The sequence below is a fragment of the Propithecus coquereli genome, unplaced genomic scaffold (genome assembly GCF_000956105.1).
Source record: "Propithecus coquereli isolate 6110/MARCELLA unplaced genomic scaffold, Pcoq_1.0 Scaffold1, whole genome shotgun sequence".
In the NCBI taxonomy this organism is placed as follows: domain Eukaryota; kingdom Metazoa; phylum Chordata; class Mammalia; order Primates; family Indriidae; genus Propithecus; species Propithecus coquereli.
This window is the reverse complement of record NW_012133857.1, coordinates 20,110,178-20,129,014: the sequence shown is the minus strand read 5'-3', so window position 1 is coordinate 20,129,014 and position 18,837 is coordinate 20,110,178. Positions and strand designations below refer to the sequence as shown.

Here is an 18,837-nt window from a genome sequence, read left to right as displayed (position 1 = left end):
CTATCAGCCTAGAGTACTATAAACCTGACCCTTTCAATTAGGAAAGTGTGGGATTACCCATTAGCACTTCCTGACTACTCCCATGTGTCAATCACAAAAAAAAAAGACACAGGGAAATTATGGGGACTTGACAGATATGTTTGCTGTCTTGATTATGGTGATGGTTTCCCTATGGGTGAGTATATGTATATACATGTGTGTGTGTGTATAAACTTGTCAAACTGTATACTTTAAAATGTATCATTTATTGTAGTCAATTATACCTCAATAAAGCAATTTTTGAAAAATTAAACACTTCTGAGCTCATATATTCAGGTGCCTGGGATTCCAGACCACAGCCCACTAGATGGGGACCACCAAACCAGAAAATGGACCAGCCTGAACTTGGCCACAATGCAAAGGTGTTCTTAAGATGCAGCTCTCCCCCAACACTCATTCCACTGTTGAACCATCCCATACTCTGGACTGTGACCTACTTTTAGAGACAATGCAAATATTTCAGCAGTCCCTTGAGATATTTCATGAGAAGTATCTCCCTTGCTTAGACAAAAAGCTATTGACTGGAAGCTCCCAGAGGCAAACTTCTGAAGCTCTCTGTCTTTGAGAAACCCAAGCCTGCCATGTTCACAAGCAACAGGAGGGGCCTCGCATTCTAAGGTGATTACCTCAGGTGTTTCAACATACTTGGGGGGTGGGAGGAAGGAATCCTGCTAAGCATGAATGCCTTTTGTCTTAATAGCATCCTGACACCTTGAGGATGGTCTGTATTCTTTCTTATAAGCTGGGCCCAAACTTGTCTTTAAAACAAACAAAATAATAAACATAAGGTATTTTTTCCCTCCTCCTGGTCATGCTGAGTAACGTATTGTACCACCATTAAAATGATACACTTTTTATAAGGGAAATATTCCAGACAAAGACACAGAAAAGGAGGGTGGGGTGGAATAATAAAACTACCACGTGACTGATGAAATAAAATGCTACAAAGAGTTGAAAGCCCCCGCACACCCCTTCATGACTGTGTCCCCCTCCCCCTACCTCCAGCAACCATTATCCAAAAGTTTAGCGATGATCACTCCCATGAACATATCTGTATTTTTTACATATGTAAAACTTTATATAAACAGTATCATACATATGTGTATCTCTGTGATTTCTTTTTCTGCTCCCCATTATATTGGTAAAATTAATCCAAGGGGATAGACTTGGAGATGCCTCTGCGGCTGCATCCAGCCCCTTAGCCCATATGGGATTTCAGCCACAGCGGTGGTGGACAGTTTTGTGCCAGCTCAGATACCTTCCCAGGACCACGTGCCAACCCGAGAGCATGCTTTTCTTTTTCCATTTTGCCCCAGCAGAGCCTAGATGCATGGGCACCAAGCCTGGAAGTTCAAGGGAATTAATGCCTCCATCACTGGGGAACAGGTGCTGGTGTATCTCCAGCTTCCTGTCCTTCCCCAGGTGGACAGTTCTAGGGGTATCTATACACTTCTCAGGGGGTTCTGGGAGAACTGAGCCCCTGCTGCCCACAGCAGCAACCTTGATAATTCATCCTAATACTGGTTTCTCCTCCTTCCCTGTCTCACTGATCTCTCCCTCCTGCTTCCTGAGATCAAAATAAACCACCTGTACTTGGGTGCAGGTCCTTATATCCGGCCCTGCTCTCAGGAGAACCCAAACTAATCAGAGTTTTAGTGTATTCATTTTTATCGCCCTGTATTCCATTTACAATGACACAATTTATTTTAGAAGGATATACCCTTTATGATGGGGCTGTTATTTAAAAATCATGTTTCAAATGATACTTAATGACAAAAATTACCACCAAGTGAGGGAGTATCAAACTATAGCCAGTCTGGCTCCTGAGCTGTTTATAAAATGTGTTATAGAGATACGTGTAGAGAAAACTGAAGGGGAATGTTAACAATTCCTTTGTTATCTCTGGGCAGTAAGACTACAGGCAATTTTTTCCCCCTTTTTCTAAATTAACTTTCCCATTTTTATGCAAAAAAAAGCATTACCCCTAACTAGGAAAAAGATAAATGGCATAAAAATGATATGCAATTGACATCAGTTAAGATTCCTAAATTAATCAGCACAGACAAGGGGTCTTCTGGGAAGAAGGAGGCAGGAATCCCAACGCAACAAGAGGAGGCTGTGGGCGTGGCCCTGGGTGTAGAACAAAGGGATTGGGCAGGCAGAGAAATGGACAAGGAAGCCTGCAGAGTAAGGCACAGCCTTTGCCCCATCGCATTCCTCCTGGCCCCCAAGTCCTTCTGTTCCCCTTTTCTGATACCATTTCCTGAAACAGAGCCACCAGCATCCAGCCCCCTTTGCCTTTCCTCCCAGACAGGAGTCTGCATCCAGCCCTCCCCGACACAACCTGTGGGCTGCAGGGAAGCACCTCTACCTCCAGCTCTGGGAAAGCCTGATTGGTCTGAGGGTAATCCATCCCCCATGCCAGGTACTGGTTCAAAAATGGCCATGTGATCCAATTTGGGCCAGTGAGACCTAAGGACAGGGTTGCTGGAGTCTCCTGGGAGAGTTCGTCCTGCTCTTAAGAACTCCCAGAAATTGTCTTTCAACCTCACAGGAACTCTCTCCTATGGAAAACCACAGGAAAACCAGCTTTAGGATTAACAAAATCAACAGGGCAGAGACCCAAAGAACTTGGGTTCTTGATGATGTCGCCGAGCTACTAGCACCCTAAAGCCCATAACCTGCTCTCTCTCTGGGCTTGCTGACAGGAGCCCATCAATTTCCTTCCATGTGAGCCAGTTTTTGCAGCTGAAAGGATTCTAATTGCCCAACCTCCCTCCTTGAAACTATCCTGATTCAATCCATACACAGTGTCTTTGGGATCATAGCACCGCTTGTCCCAAACCCGATATCCCTTCCGAATGTCCTGACACCGTCAGCATGACTCAACCGCACTCCAGACCTGACATCCCCTTCGCCCTGCTCACTATCAGCCTAGAGTACTATAAACCTGACCCTTTCAATTAGGGAAGTGTGGGATTACCCATTAGCACTTCCTGACTACTCCCATGTGTCAATCACTCTACTATTTCACTCATTAAACCTGCACACCCACTCTTTCAAGTAGAAGCTATGATTATTCCCAATTTACGGATGAGAGCAGTGAGCACTGAGGCCTCAGAGCAGGCATACAACTCACACAGAAAACCCCAGATTCGGCCCCAGACTCCCAAGTCCTCATTCTTAACCAAGATTTTCCTTCTCCCAGAGACCCCAGAGAAGAAAGGGGGCCCTACGCTACCAGATAAACAGAAAATCAGATGATTCAGACTCATATCCCATTATCTCAAAGAACACTATTCATTCCTGGAGATTAACAGTATGAGGCATGTATTTCAGAGGTCCGACGTTGGTATATATCTTGCTTTGTACAAACTACGGGACATGCTAATCTGAGGAGGAAAATGAGTGTTGCTAAGAGTAAATCAGGCCATCTTGTATCATCTTATCCATTTACAACTGACACGGACTCCAAGAGAACCCAAAACTCAAATCAGCTTTTAGGGAAAAAACGTAGTCACCACTACATAAAGGGTTAAGATGGATCATCATCATAACACCATAAAAACAATAAACAATGACACAACTTTAATATATTTACAGTTTCTCTGGAATCATTCTGGACTGACATAGGTTTATTGTACATTTCACATAACATTGAAATTAAAAAGAAAAACATTTTCTAAGCAACTCTTATTCATAGATCCCTACACACATTATAGAACTTAGTCCTGTGGTTTTCCTGTTAAATTCCTATAGCCTGCTCTGCTCTTAATTTACATTCTATCTACACCCATGCCCACCTCTCCCCTACTGGACCACAAGCACCCAAGGTCAGTAATAAGTCCCAATTCCTTCTACACTCCTAGCCCCTGTAGACCCCTGGCACATGTTGAAGGCTGCACCACTATTTCAACAAAGCATCTATACATTACTACTCTGAGCTCTTGGTCACACTCAGTCACTTTGCATTGCAGAGAGATGTTATTCTCCTTCCATTTCTTTCTCAATCCTTCTGAGCAGGGCAAAGAGAAAGGCTCAGTGTGGTGCTAGGTTACCTTCAACATCTCTCGCTAATTTCCCCTGTTAACCAGAAGAGAGTAGGCCTCACACTGAGAACAGGCAATGGTGCTGGCTGGAATTTAATAACTGTTTTGGGTTTATTTATGGTTACCTTCCATTTACCTAGTGACACTGTTTTTCCATTATGATAGTGACACAAAGTCTCCTTTTCAAATACATTTGTTTTAAAAGTGAGTCAATTGCAGGGGAAAATAATATTAAGTGAAAAATGCAATAGAGACAGCCATGGGATATGGTAAAACAGTAAAAGTAGTTCCCTTACGAATGACTGAAGTTTAGGAAACACAGACCTAGTCCAGTTCTCCCATTTTATAGATGGGGGAGAAAGGTTCAGGAAGGGGGCCCAGGGATGGTGGAAGTAGGCCCAGGAATAACAGCCAGTCCCTGAGTCCTGCCATCTGCCTGGGACCTGCAATCTTGCCAAATCCAGCGTGCCCTGGACCTTTCCCAAAACCAGAAAAGGGTCCCTGGAAGGGGAGTGGACTAACTAACACCTGCTAATCTTACTGATAACAGCTAACTTATGGTCAGCTTTAATAGCTGGAGAAACAAAAGCCATTGTGCAAGTGTTTTAAATTTTTGCCCTGTCATATGGAAAAAGTACCTGGGTTGGCTAATACCTTCCCATCATTAAAATGTAAAGAAAGATCCGTATTAGTCACTATTCAAGTAAAACCCACACAAGTTCTACCTTGGGGAAAGGTGTTGGGCGTTCCCTATCCCCACAAGAGATGGCCTAAAAATGACGCTCAGTAACACTGAAGTATTGGAAATCTGGCCCAACCATGGAAACAGCAGGCAGCTTGTGTCCGAGGGGCAACTGGGTAAGCAGGTGGTTCATGCAAGACACAGACAGGTCCCTCTGCCTGGCAGGGCAGAAACTGTCACACTCCTGAAGAGAACTGAGAATGCTGTCCCCTCAACCTCCCACATCCATTCTGGTCTCAGGAGCCACAGAATTCACTGTTGCCAGCCTCCTCTGGTCACCCAGCCCTGCAACCTAGATGCTGTTTGTACAGGGTATAATCCAGAAGTCCAGTTTCCAAGCACTAACTACTGTAAAAATATTGTCACCAGCTCCAAGACATGAGGTTGGATAGTGCTGGAGTTTAAGGCTACACCCAGGGCAGCAAAAATCTTGGCAGGTGGCACAGGCAGCCCCACCATGATCCCAGATGTCAAAGGGCCAGAGAAAGCAGTGCCCAGGGCCAGGGCAGGGATGAGTCAGACTCTGGGGGTGCAAGCAGCTGGTACAGCCCCCACTTCACTCCAGACTGAAAGCACACAAGGCAGTCAGCACAGCCCCAGCCTCAGCAGGGATCAACGCTGGAAGATCCCCAGGTGTCTTCCCAGCCCCACCTTCTTCTTCCTGCTCCACTAAGCCCTGAAAAGAAAAACAGGAGCCACCCATGGCATTAAAATGAAGACTTATTTTTCCAAAGGTGAGTGGGAGTTGTGGGGCCCTGTAGCAATAATGCTGAGGCTAACAATATAATCTCAGCAGCTCTCATGTACTGAGCACTTACTACAAGCCAGGCTCAGTGCCAAAGAGCTTTAGATGCACATTCTCTTCTATACCTCAGCACTCGGTAAGGCAGGACATTTTCTAACATTATCACATTTTGCAGATGGGATACAGGCTCCTGGAGGGAAGCAGCTTCCTGGGGTTGGCCAACTAGAAAGGAGCAGAGCCAAGACTCAGACACAGGAGCAAACACAGGAACAGGAAGTTACAGCTGCTTCCAGCCACTTCCACAGGAGCGTCCTTCCAGAGGGTGGTCTGGGAAAGGCAAAAAACAAAAACAAAAAAACAGGAAAGAAAGAAATGGAGGGAAGGGCATTCCAAGAGACTAAAAGAAAGGATTAAAGAAAGAAAAAACAGGGGAAGAAAAGAAGGAGGTAGATAAAAAAAGATATAAGATATATAATATATATAAAATATAAGATACATATTATATATATAAAAATATAAGATATATATTATATATAAAATATATATATAGTGATTATCCAAACAGGGCAAGAAGGAAAGTGGAGGCAGCTAGCCATCAAGAATAGCTGGCACCTGTTTTCTTTCTTCCTTAAAGGAAGCTTGGTCAGAAGACCAGAATATGCCACTGGCCCATGGTTCTTACTTGACAGTAATTTAAAAACCCAGGTCACCTCTTCTTCTGAAAAGTCTTTCAGGTAATGAGGCATCTTTGACCAATTTCTGGGTGTATTCCCAACCACCTAACCCTACCCTAGCTAACTCGCTTCTTCCTCCAGTCTGCGGGGACCAACACAGGTCCAGGAATTGGGAGGAGGGAGAAGAGAGAGGAGTGAGAAGGGAGGTGGAGGACCATGGTGACCACCATTCCTCCAAGTACTTATCCTCCAAGTACTGGGCCAAGTGCTCTATGGGGACTGCATCATTCAATCCTGGACAACACCAGGAAGGTGGGGCACTGCTATAGCCTGGGACACTGAACCTCAGAGAGGTCAAGCAACTTGCTCCAGGTCTCCCAGCTGGTAAGTGGCAGGGTCTATCTGACCCATACTCTTAAGGACTACGAAGTGGCTCAATCTGTATCCAGAAGTGGTTTCCATTCTTTCTCCTTCTCCTCAAACAAGGCTGAGACAGAATGGCTCCATGGTGTCCCGAGGGCTGTGGAGAAAACGGTGCCTCCAAGAAACCAATACCATGAAGACCTTAGGGATGCATATAATTTTAAGACTTCTAAAAGTTCTCAGACAGGCAAGGATGAACCATACTTAAACTGCTAATGGAGCTGGGCAACTAAAAGTTAAATGAGTTTCTGTGCCAGGCTAACCATGAGACAAGGTCCCATTAGTTACCGAACATAATAACTATTATTAAGAGACCCTGGCAGTGCCAATAAAAGTTGGTCCTAAAAACTTTTAAGAGACAGAAAGTGGCTCGAACACCCCCACTCCACGGTTGACCAAAACATACTTCTGGACCAAGGGAGACTTCAAACCATAATGAGACTCAAGTAAAACCTCTAATTTTAACGCTGGCTGAAGCTCAGCAATAACTAAAGGATGAATCTTGTTATAACTATCAGTATGACCAAAATGATTTCATAAAACATTTCCAGGCCACAGTCTCTTTTTTCCTAAGAAAATGAATCTCCCTCTTCCCTATTCTGATCAAAAGGCAGCTGTAAGCAAAATTCCCTAAAAGTAGAAAAAGATTTGTTAAAATTCTTCACAGGTGATGTGCTTTCTCTTTGTGTTTTTGCAATTTTTTGCAAAGAGTTAGAACTACAAATGTAACTTTTTTTTTTTCAGAGACAGAGTCTCACTGCGTCATCCAGGCTGGAGTACAGTGGCGTCATCATAGCTCACTGCAGCCTCAAACTCCCAGGCCCAAGTGATGCTCCTGCCTCAGCCTCCCGAGTAGCTGGGATTATAGGCGTGTGACACCATGCCCGGCTAATTTTTCTATTTTGAGTAGAAACGGGCTCTCACTACGTTGCTGGTCTTCAACTCCCAAGCCCAGGCGATCCTCCTGCTTTCGCCTCCCAAGGTGCTAGGATCACAGGCATGAGCCATACAAACGTAACTTTTTAATGTCTAAAAAACCTATTAGAAGTAAATTTAAGAGACATGTTGAGCTGATGGCTTTCCTTCGGGAAAGCAGTAAGATAGGAGGATTAAAATCTCAGCCGAGGGTTTGTGGAAGGGTCAGCCACAGACTGAAGTGGCCAATCTGGGCATGCCTCATTTCCTCATCTGTGAAACAGGGATTACGATAACTACAGCTCAGACTTGCAATCAGGTTTCATTTAGCTATTACTGACAGGCATTTATCACAGTGCCTAGTACTTAATATATATTCACTATTACTAATGAAACTATTAATATTAATATGATTACGACAGTAGAAAAAAGGCCTTGTTCTCTAACAAGTGAAGCAAATCACGGATGGTCAGGGAATGAATATGAAGTGCCGAGTTCTTTTATGTTCAGCGTCACAGTTGCAAAAACAACGTTCTACTGGGACCTCAGACCCAGCTGTCTATTTGACTATAGCTTCCAAAGGGCCACTGTTTTGCATTTTCAGAAAGCAAGTACATTGCAATGTTCCAGACTTAATAGTCAACGCATTACACTAGAGACTATTTAATTGATAAGTTATTTATTAAATTTCTTTTCTTTTTTTTTTTTGAGACAGAGTCTTACTCTGTCTCCCCCTGGGTAGAGTGCCGTGTCATCAGCCTAGCTCACAGCAACCTCAAATTCTTGGGCTCAAGCAAACCTCCTGCCTCAGCCTCCCAAGTAGCTGGGACTACAGCCATGTGCCACCACGCCTGGCTAATTTCTTTCTATTTTTAGTAGAGATGGGGTCTTGCTCTTGTCCAAGCTGGTCTTGAACTCCTGACTTTAAGTGATCCTCCCGCCTCAGCCTCCCAGAGTGCTAGGATTACAGGCGAGAGCCACTGCGCCCAGCCTATTTATTAAATTTCTAGTAAGTACCAAAGTCAGAGACACAGAGGTGAACAAGAGACACAAGCCCCTGCCCCTGGCGCAGTGATGATCCATGGGAAAATAAGACAGGCAAGTTAGGAGACCAACACAGCTCAGTAAGAAGGCTGTGGGTGCCCAGACGAGGGCTCATGCCCTCCAATCTTGAGTGTGTGACTTCCCATGGATGTCAAATGAGTGCCAAGGAAAGGAACAGGAGAGGCCAGGCACAGTAGCTCACACCTGTAATCCTAGCATTCTGGGAGGTCAAGGTGGAAGGATCGCTTGAGCTCAGGAGTTCAAGACCAGCCGGAGCAAGAGTGAGACCCCGTCTCTACTAAAAATAGAAAAATGGGTGCAGTGGTGAGCACCTGTAGTTGCAGCTACTCGGGAGACTGAGGCAGGAGGATCGCTTGAGCCCAGGAGTTTGAGGTTGCAGTGAGTTAGGCTGAAGCCATGGCACTCCACCCAGGGTAACAGAGTGAGATTCCGTTTCAAAAAAAAAAAAAAGGAAATTGAACCCCCATCCTCTCACTCCCCCACCTTCAAAAATAAAAAAGAAAAGGGAACAGGAGAGACAATTACGGTAAGAGATGCAGGAAGTGTAACATGACACTGGGATCACTTCCTATAAAGGACACCCTGACAGCAGAGGCGTCCCCAGGTGGCAGCTCACCTCCTTCAGTGGAGAGAAGGAACGTGACCAGCCACTGCCCAGGTGCTTTCAAGCCAAGATCTGCCAAGGGGCCTCCACTCAGAATACTGTCTGGATTTTGCCCAGGATGGCTGGGAGGTCCACTGAGGAGCCCCTGTCCAGCACACACCTCTGCCTCTTCTGAGAAGGAATCTCGTAAACAGAACCCAGGACTGTGGGTTCAGCTGAAAGAACCACCAAGTCACAAAGGCCTTTTAGGGTCTCAGCCCAGAGGCCTCAGCAGCTCTGGTCCCCTGGGAAGCAGGGCCTGGTCCCCTGCCTCTGGCCTGCTTTACCTCCCCCATCCCCCACCAGGAAACAATCACTTTGTTCTTGGGCAAGAAGCACCAGGCCCAGCCAGTGCTCCCCCACAGGCTGTGGCAGCCAAGTCATTCTTGTTTCCCTGGGGTCTGATAAACACTTCACGGAGGTGCAGGGAAATCGGGGTGATTCACACAAGAAGCACAGTACCGGCATGATAAGAACTTGATTATTTTCTTGGGGGGGATACAGGGAAGATCCAGGAATCTGATTTTAGCCACCAAGAAACCTTTCTTTCCTGCCCTACCCATGGGAGGCCCGCTTCTCCATCAGACACACTCAGCACAAAGAGGAGAGTAACACCGGTCCGTCTGTCTGTGGAAGGAAAGACGACTGCTGCTGTCTTTTTTCATCTTAAAGTCTGAATTTATGGGCCGTAGCACATTTACATAGCGCCTGCCACAAATCCCCACCCGTTTCCCTATAGCTCGAATGCCAAAATTCCACCCTGTGTTCCAAATAACTCCAACCCCTTTGGTTGCCTTGATATCTGAAAGGAAATTCCAGAAAAGTTGACTGGCATGGCAAAAGCTGACCAGCCTTATGAAAATACCCAGAAAGGTGACCCATTTAGTCAAAAGAGCTTTCAGATCTCCATGAGAAAAGGAATTCAGACCAGCATAAAGGGCCTTCAGAGAGGGAGAACAGGAGTGTTGTGTTAACACCCAGACCTTGCAACAAGCCAGCCCTGCTATGGCTGGGAGGCTGAGCACTGAATGGGCAGGACAGACCAGCTTTCTCTCTCAGTAGGGGGAAGCCCTAGGGGAACACAAGTTCGGCTCTGGCAAACAGACCTTCATGCCATGGTACACAGCAAGAGGCCTGCCCATGAGGCTGCCTGAAGATGAGCAGAAAAGGCACTTGCTTGGATTAGAAGCAAGTTGCCCACTTGTGCCAGGGCGGATGGACTGATAAAGCCTGGCTGCCAGGCCTGAAAAGCAGGGTTCAGTTGCTCAGCTCACCAGCAAGCACAACTCAGCACACCCTCCTATGGGTTAATGTTTAAAGGTAACAGAAGGAAAGGATGTGGGTGAGGTCATTTCTGACAGGGCACAGCTGTGCCAATGTCCACTGTTACCAAGGATCTCCTGGCATAGCTGACTCTCAACAACAACTCCTCCCCCCACTACACACACACACCTGCCCCACAGGATGCAGGACCACAGCCGGGAGGAATTCCAGGGGCACCTCCTTCCTCACCTCTGGCTTGCAGGCCTCACAAAGAAAGCCCTGCCCAACTCCCCCCCAAAGCAACCTGTAGCTGGTCCTTACTATCCAGACCTGCAGTGACATCCCTGCCCCTGGGAACCAAAGTAAGACAAGGAAAGAACTAGAGAAAAGTCTCCAGAAACTGCAAAAAAGGCTCCACTCAAAGCTCCATGGTGTTGGAAAGGTAAGGCAAATGGGCCCCAAAAAGTTTTGTTCTGTAAAAGGAAATTTCAATTTCACATTAATCAAGCTTAAATGAGTAAAGTTTCAAGCAAAATAAACAAAAATCCAAAGCAGTAGAAACACTCTCACTCAACCCCTCTCACTACACTATATCTGTTTTACTTTACAAAATGCTGAACTCAACTTTGACATGAAAATACAGCATGATGTATGCAGGCATGATGCCTGACACGTGGAGTGAGGCAGATTGGAGCCTCAGTTTTCTCATCTGTAAAACGGAAATAAATAAAAAGCCACTAGCTTTGCAGGGTTTGTAATGAGGATTACAAGCAATAAAGGTAAGGCACCCGGGACAATGCTCAGCACACAGCAACCATGAGCAATACTAGATATTATATACATTGTATTACACGACGAATGTGCACACCTCAACGTTCGGTATACAGCCAGCATCATCAGTATGCATTCTTGGCACCTAGAACAGCCAAGGATTATGGAGGAGGAGGACAAGTGTCCTCCTTGCCAAGCTTTCTATGTGTGCTGCTTAGAAAAGCCAGGTTTTGATAATGGGGGAAGAGAGGAAGTCAGACACTCTGTCAAAATAACTAGTCTTGCAGGCAGTCCCGACCAAGTGAAAAACCAAACTGCTTCTTGCTTATAGTACAAGAAAATCTTGGCCAAAGACATTCTACTACATGAGGACTGGCCAAAACTGTTCTTTGGTAAATTTTGTGATGAGACAATGTGCATAAGTAAAATCTCATTAAATTATTTTTATAACTAAACAGTTTGTAGAAGAGTTATGACAACCATCTATAATTTATGAAATGAACTAATTTAAGGCAACTGCTATAAGGCTCTTAGAAGAAAGTCAGTAGTTTCATGTATAGCTCAGTATTTTTCTTGCCCCTCACCCCTGCAAAAGAAATCCAGATACTAAGTGGGCATGACTAAAATACCCAGTAGTTCCACCCTTTATTCCATGTATATCTACTCTCACTTACTAACTCATAAAGACAACCATTTGGTTTCCTGATCATCTCCCAAGAAGCTCTCTCCCTAGTACATGGACTCAGTTTCCCACAAAAAGTGAGCTAGGTACCTTAAAAATACAAGACTGCTTCCCAACACCCTGAAGAAGAAGGCACTGTTGTTTATTATACAATAACCTGAGCCAATTTAGTGATTATTGAGCTCATTTAATGAAGAACTAGATTTACAACAGCAATGTAAGATGGTTTCTAGAAGAATGTCATGAAAGGCAATTGTAATCATTATAAAAGCAGGAAATAGCACCCATTTAGATTGAAATGGTTCATTCCACAGGATTTATTCATTTAGTTAAACCTATGGTTGGAGGAAGTGGTTATAATTACAGATCTGGCTTCTCAATTAAGATAATCAAAAATGGGGCTGGGCACGGTGGCTCATGTCTATAATCCCGGCACTCTGGGAAGCAGAGGCAGGAGGATCACTTGAGGTCAGGAGTTTGAGAGCAGCTTGAACAAGAGTGAGACCCTGTCTCTACAAAAAATAGAAAAATTAGCCAGGCATTGTGGCATGAGCCTGAATCCCAGCTACTCGGGAGGCTGAGGCAGGAGGATCTCTTGAGCCCAGGAGTTTGAGGTTGCTGTGAGCTATGATGACACCACTGCCCTCTAGCTGGGGCCTATAATCCTAGCCCTCTGGAAGGCTGAAGTGGGCACATCATTTGAGCTCAGGAGTTCGAGACCAGCCTGAGCAAGAGTGAGACCCCATCTCTACTAAAAAAATAGAAAGAAATTAGCTGCACAACTAAAAATATATATAGAAAAATTAGCCGGGCATGGCAGCACATGCCTGTAGTCCCAGCTACTTGGGAGGCTGAGGCAGAAGGATTGTTTGAGCCCAGGAGTTTGAGGTTGCTGTGAGCTAGGCTGATGCTACGGCACTCTAGCCTGGGCAACAGAGTGAGACTCTGTGTCAAAAAAAGAAAAAAGAAATTTAATGCAGAATAATAGCATATGGAAAACAAACTAAATACAGAAACACAAGCCCTCATGGGCCTCCAAATGGGGCACATGCACCCCAAGAGCATACAAAATAATCCATTAGAGCCAGAAAAAACCAGATCTTACATTTGGATTTGTTATCTAAAAAGAAACAAAGATTTACTAATATTTAACATACAGATGGATAGTGGTATTAATATATGTATATAGTCTATAAATATACATATATGAGGAAGGCGCACATACAAAACTTTTCATTGATAGGAGTTACTGGAGTAACATTTGAGAGACACCCCACCCCAAGCTAGATGATCTATTTCAGCAGGGTTCACCATCCTACTCTAAGCTCAAGGAGGACACCTGATAGGCAATCTACAGCCTCAAAAACCCTTTGTGAGCCAGCACTGCCTACTTCTCCACTGCCCCTCTGACCTGAGCACTCCACCTCCAACCTGACACTCTTCAATTCCTGTGCTCACCTAGCTAAATGTCTGTTCACCCGCCTAATTCTAGTCAAGCTTGAGGTCTCAGCTTAAAGGTCCCTTCCTCAAGGGAGCCCTCCAGATTGCTCACCCCAGCCTGGGGGCAGGTGCTCCTCCTCTTCAGAGGGCTTGGCATCGAGACCCTTGCTACTCACAGTGGGGTCCGCAGATAGCAGCATCTGGAAGCTGACTGGAAATGTAGAATCTCAGCCTTCGCCCCAGCCCCACTGAATCAGATCTGCATTGTTAACAAAGTCCCGGTGACTTGTACGTGCCTGAAAGTTTGAGAAGCCTTCCTCTGTACGGTACTCTCTCGTTATCTGTCTCTTCTCCCCACTGAGCAGCGTGTGAGGCAAGCGAGGGACAAAACTCTCATTATTCCTGTGGTCCTACCACCTGGCACAGGGCCTGGTTCAGATTTGGCCTTTCATATATTTGTGGAATGAGGAAAGGAAGAAAGAAAGGATCTTGGGAGACACCTGCGTCAGACGTTCCAAGCTGGGGGGAAGGGAACAGCTAACACACCAGGTGACAGCAATAGGACTCCAAAAACATCCAGACTGGCCAGAGAACAGACGGAAGACAAGACAAAGTCCTGGACCCAGGTTTAAAAGCACAATGACATTAACAGGGATGATGCCAGCATTGTGCTATAATTTAACCTAATCAAATATAATGCCTCCAGCAACTCTAAGATAGGAACTATTATGCTCCTCCATTTTACAGAGGGGAAACAGAGGCTCCAAAAAGCTTAAGGCAGCGGAGCAGAGGTGCACAGCTGGTAGGGGACAGAGTGGGGATTAGAATCCAGGCATTCTAGCTTCAGACCCAGGCCCTGAATCACTAGGCTGTGTCTCCTATAGCCTAGGCTGTGCTGACCTGGAGGCTGTTTGTAGGTAAAGCAGGGTGACTGGTACCTGGGCCATAGGAGACAGGACCTAAAGGCTCCAGGAATCTGCAGCACCAAGGAACAGGGCAGCCATCCTCAATTAAGCCAGCAGCCCACTCCATGACACCCGCTTCACAGTGCAAAACCAGGACCCGAGAGACTTAATTTGGCTCCAAATCAAAGCCCTCCTTCAGCACAGACTCTCCAAGAACGAAGGCGGCTGCTGACTGGCATGCTGGCTCCACTGTTGCTGGAGGAGCTCCGCTGGGGCCCAGCCACCATCTGGAAGTGATTTGGCCCAGAGATTCCTGAACGGGGTGGGAGGTTGGAATGACCAGCCGCCTGAAGCTCCCTGTCCAGCTTGGAAACAAAGCTGGTGTGAATGGGCCCCAGAAGCAGCCATAGCGTACCAGGGGTCATCCCCTTCCAAGGAGGGGACATCCTCTAGGCAGTCCATAACCATATTTTAGCAAGTAGGATAAACATTAGTCAACCAAGCTGGTCTCCCCTGTGGTGCTGATTTTAAATGCCCTTTCAGCATGCAAACCTCTCCAGCACAACTTTTAAGAACAGTATTAGACACTACCTCATTTAGTTAACAAGCACTCACATAGCACTTACTATGTACCATGAACTGTTCCAAGCACTTTAAAAAATATTAATTTGTTTAATCTTTATAACAACCTTTTAAGGAGGTAGTTATTATCCCCATTTTAGCGATAAGGAAACCAAAGCACAGAAGTTTCTTAACAGCTACTTGGTGGCAGATGGGATTTGAACCAAGAATCCCTACTCTTAACTACTACACAAGATACATCTCACACTAATGTGCTACCTTGTTGCAAATGGCCAAGAACTTGTTAATTCTCACAAAGCCTGCCACTTTGCTACTTTTTAAGCACTCTTTCTGGCCCAAAAGACACTGGCATTTGCTAGGCAGTTCAGGAAAGAGTAGAACTTAGGGTTACGTGTAAATTATTTTGCTGGTAGCGGGACAAAAGGGAGAGGAAGGAAAAGGGCCGAGTGGAGTGCTGACCCACCACCCTGGAAACCCTGCCCAGTGACCCAAAGTCTTGGGAACACACATTCCTCCTGCTCTGGCACTGGCCTGGTGCAGGTAAGTAAACATTAGGGTCAGAGACTGCATCCTCAAAAAGGGGAAGAATTCCTTTCTCTAAAAGACCAAACCAAAACACACTACCAAAACTTCCAGGCAGCCTTGATTGTCATTCTTGGGCTAGGAGACCCCCTTTTTCTCCCAGTTTGCTGGGTTGCCCAGTGTCAAAAAGGTTTCTGGAAAAACAAGTAAATAAAACTGCCAGCACTCCTGGCAAACAATTGGAATTAAATATGCTGAGGCCTCACTATGAACCGCCCAGAATGTAACAAGAAACTTCAGAAAATTTTCAACTTTTGGATGGAGCCTAGGATGGGCCCACCTTACAATGAACCACCACTATGCATAAATAGCCAGGGTTGTCTTTCAGTGAATTCTAGACAGAAAAGCCACAGCCCTCTGGCGGCTGTCTGACTACCGCATGTATCTCAGAGCTGGGTGCACGTACGCAATTCAAATGACTCTCACGATATATATTGTTGGGTGTTATCCAAAGCAAACAAAACCCTGTATTCGTTCAATGATACCTTCCCTGATATTGGAGCAAAACATCAACCACTGGGTAGCAAGAAATCTTAAAAAAAAAAAACAAAAACACCCACCAATGAGGACAGAGTAGCCAGTCCTCAACAGATTCAACACGAGAGGCGAACTGACTCCACTCAACTCATGAGGCCCTTATTACAGCCCAGAGAATTAATCCTGTCACTCACGGAAGTCCTGACATCCCTGTTTTGTCCAAGGCTAGAGGTTCAGAATGTGGGTATCCAGCCACCACCCCAACACCCCGTACTTGCAAAACCTAGTGTTACAGGGACCCTCTGATGGGGATGGAAAGGCTGTATTTGACTCATCCCTGAAACTGGAAGGCAAGTCAGTTAAGACTCAAATTCAACAGCTGGGCAGGCCCGGGTTCCAGGCACCATTTACTCGCTAGTTACGGTCACTTCCACAAGTTACTTCACTGCTGTTTCCCATCTTGAAATAGGGATAACAACATTAAGAATGACAACAGTAATAATAGCAGCCATTTTCTAAGCACTTGCCATGTGGCTGGGACACAGCCAAGCCATTAACCCTCCCAGTGACTTGCAGAAGCAGATCATAATAGGAAGGGCAGTAATTGCTATCAGTCGATGAATACCAGGAGGATACAATGGGATGATCAGCAGAACACATTTAACACCTAGTGGGAGCCCCCAAACTGGAGTTAATATTAATATCAGCACGATGCAACATAACATAAGCAGTGAATATGTGAACCCAAAGTCCAAGCTGGAGGTGACTTTTTTTTGAAGGGCCATTCCCCAGAACAGCCCCCGAAGCAGTGGGAAGAGGCCCCAGGCTTTACCCGACAGAAGCCTGCACTTGACTAGACTGCATCTGATCTCCAGAGGCTGGAAAACCTGTTTGCTGTGAGATCTTTCTGGAGAGCAAGGAGGCAGCCAATGACAGCAGTCATAAATGTGGTCACACCCTTTGACCCAGGAATGTCACTTTGGGGAATATAATCCAAGAAATCATTAAAAAGGAAAACAAAAAAATAAAACAACGCAACTTGTGGTAGGAAGAGGTCCACAGGAAGAAGCTGCCGACAGCCCACAGGCGCACGGCAGGGGAAGGGGAGCTAACCCTGGAATGCAGCACAATGGGAGGCATTAAGGCCTGGGTGGGTTCAGGAATGAAAATCATGAGGACCAAGGAGAAAAATGTAAGGGACCAGACAAAGCCTACAATGGCACTCACAGCTCGGAGCACTGATGTGAAGCCGCACTCCAAGCAGCTGCTGCCTCTGTAAACAGTGGGGAGTTAGGCACTCCAGGAGTTTCTGGAGCTGCGGTTTTGGTTTGTTGTTGTTGTTGTTTTAAAAACATTTCATGTCATATTTGGATATTCCTGGTTTACTTTAAGTTTCTTTATTCAGTTAATTACATAAATACACATTCTTAAAACAAAGAAGAATGGATCCAAGTTGAGCACAGCCAGACCTTGAGATTCCTCAGAGGGGAAGCTGGTTTCCGAAAAGTGAAGAATTCTGAGGTTCTCCCTCCCCACTATAGGAGGTGGACCCCAAAAAGAAGAAAACAGATGCCGTGCAGATTCTCTCTGCTCGGAAGCCAACCTTGGCTGGGGTGGGGGACGCTGCTAGGAGGTCAGCTGAGTGGCAGCAGCTGCCTGGGCCCAGGAAGCAGGAAGCAGCCCTACCTGCCAGGACAAGTGTGGGGGAGGGGAGGGGGAGGCTCAGCCTAGAGGGAATCCCTTTTCCACTGGAGAAAGTCCCAGCAGCCACACCCATCTCTCTTTCTTCCTGCCACTGGGGTCAGTATAATGACCTGGTTTCCTCAGGAAGAGAACCAAGACCCAGGCCTGGGCCAATCCCTGGTTCTCCTCAGGAAGAGACCCCAGATCCAGGCCTGGGCAAGAAACACACACACGAAACGTAGGAGCACACGCATTCTCTGCATACATGCACACTCTGCATACTCATGCTATGTACACACAAACTCACTTTGCATATGCATATACTACACACACGTACTGTGTATACACACACATTCTATGCACACACGTCCACATGCACACACACACGCTACAAATCCCTTGCGCCAGCTGTCATAGCCTACACACTCAGCAACTTTGTGACCCTTCTGGAAGCCCCCAACTACCTCAGACCATAACGGAGACCTCATCCTCATTCTTCCTCCCCAGAGACGTGGGAGAGGAACTCCCTCCCTCCTTTCAGGAAGACCCTCGTGTGGGGAGGATGGGGAGAGAAAAACAAAGCCTCCGTCTAATTGTCGCCCACTTCCTTCAATTCTCAGCGGGACCCTACTTGCCTACTTGGCAGTCCTTGGGCAAGTCAATTAACCCTCTGTCATATTTGGGTCATAAATGGGTCTAAACGCCGCAGCTCGCAGGATGTCTAAGGACCGAGATAACTCAGAAGGCAGCCGGCACACAGAGGGCACTAGAGGGGCTCCCTACAAGACAGCAATTACTATTGCCACCACCATCTCTATAACTTTGGCGGCAGAGAGTGGGCTCAACCTGTGGCGCCTGGCCAGAGCTGAGCTGGGAGTAGAGGGAGCGAGAAGGACACGCCCCCGCGGCTCCCCATCCAACCTCGGGTCCCACACCCATTCCGGCGACGGCGGGGGTGGGGACCAGGTCCCGGCCTCCACCTGGGCGGGGAAGCACTAGGCGCAGAGAACGGTTCCTCCCCAGGTCTCGCCGCCTGGCCTCCGAGCCAACGCCCATTCAGCGGCTGCAGGGCGCACCAGCCTGGGCGCAGCGGGACGAGCGCTCTGCGGAGCTTTTGACTCCAGGGCCCCGCCTCCGAGGACAGCAAACGAGGTTTT

At 46.4% G+C, this 18,837-nt stretch overlaps 1 protein-coding gene across 7 annotated transcripts in view; it reads right to left on the bottom strand.

Annotated features, from left to right (window-relative positions):
* FLNB (filamin B, beta) overlaps positions 1-18,837 on the bottom strand; it is a 137,606-nt gene that overhangs the window by 118,001 nt on the left and 768 nt on the right. The gene's annotated exons all lie outside the window — the stretch shown is intronic.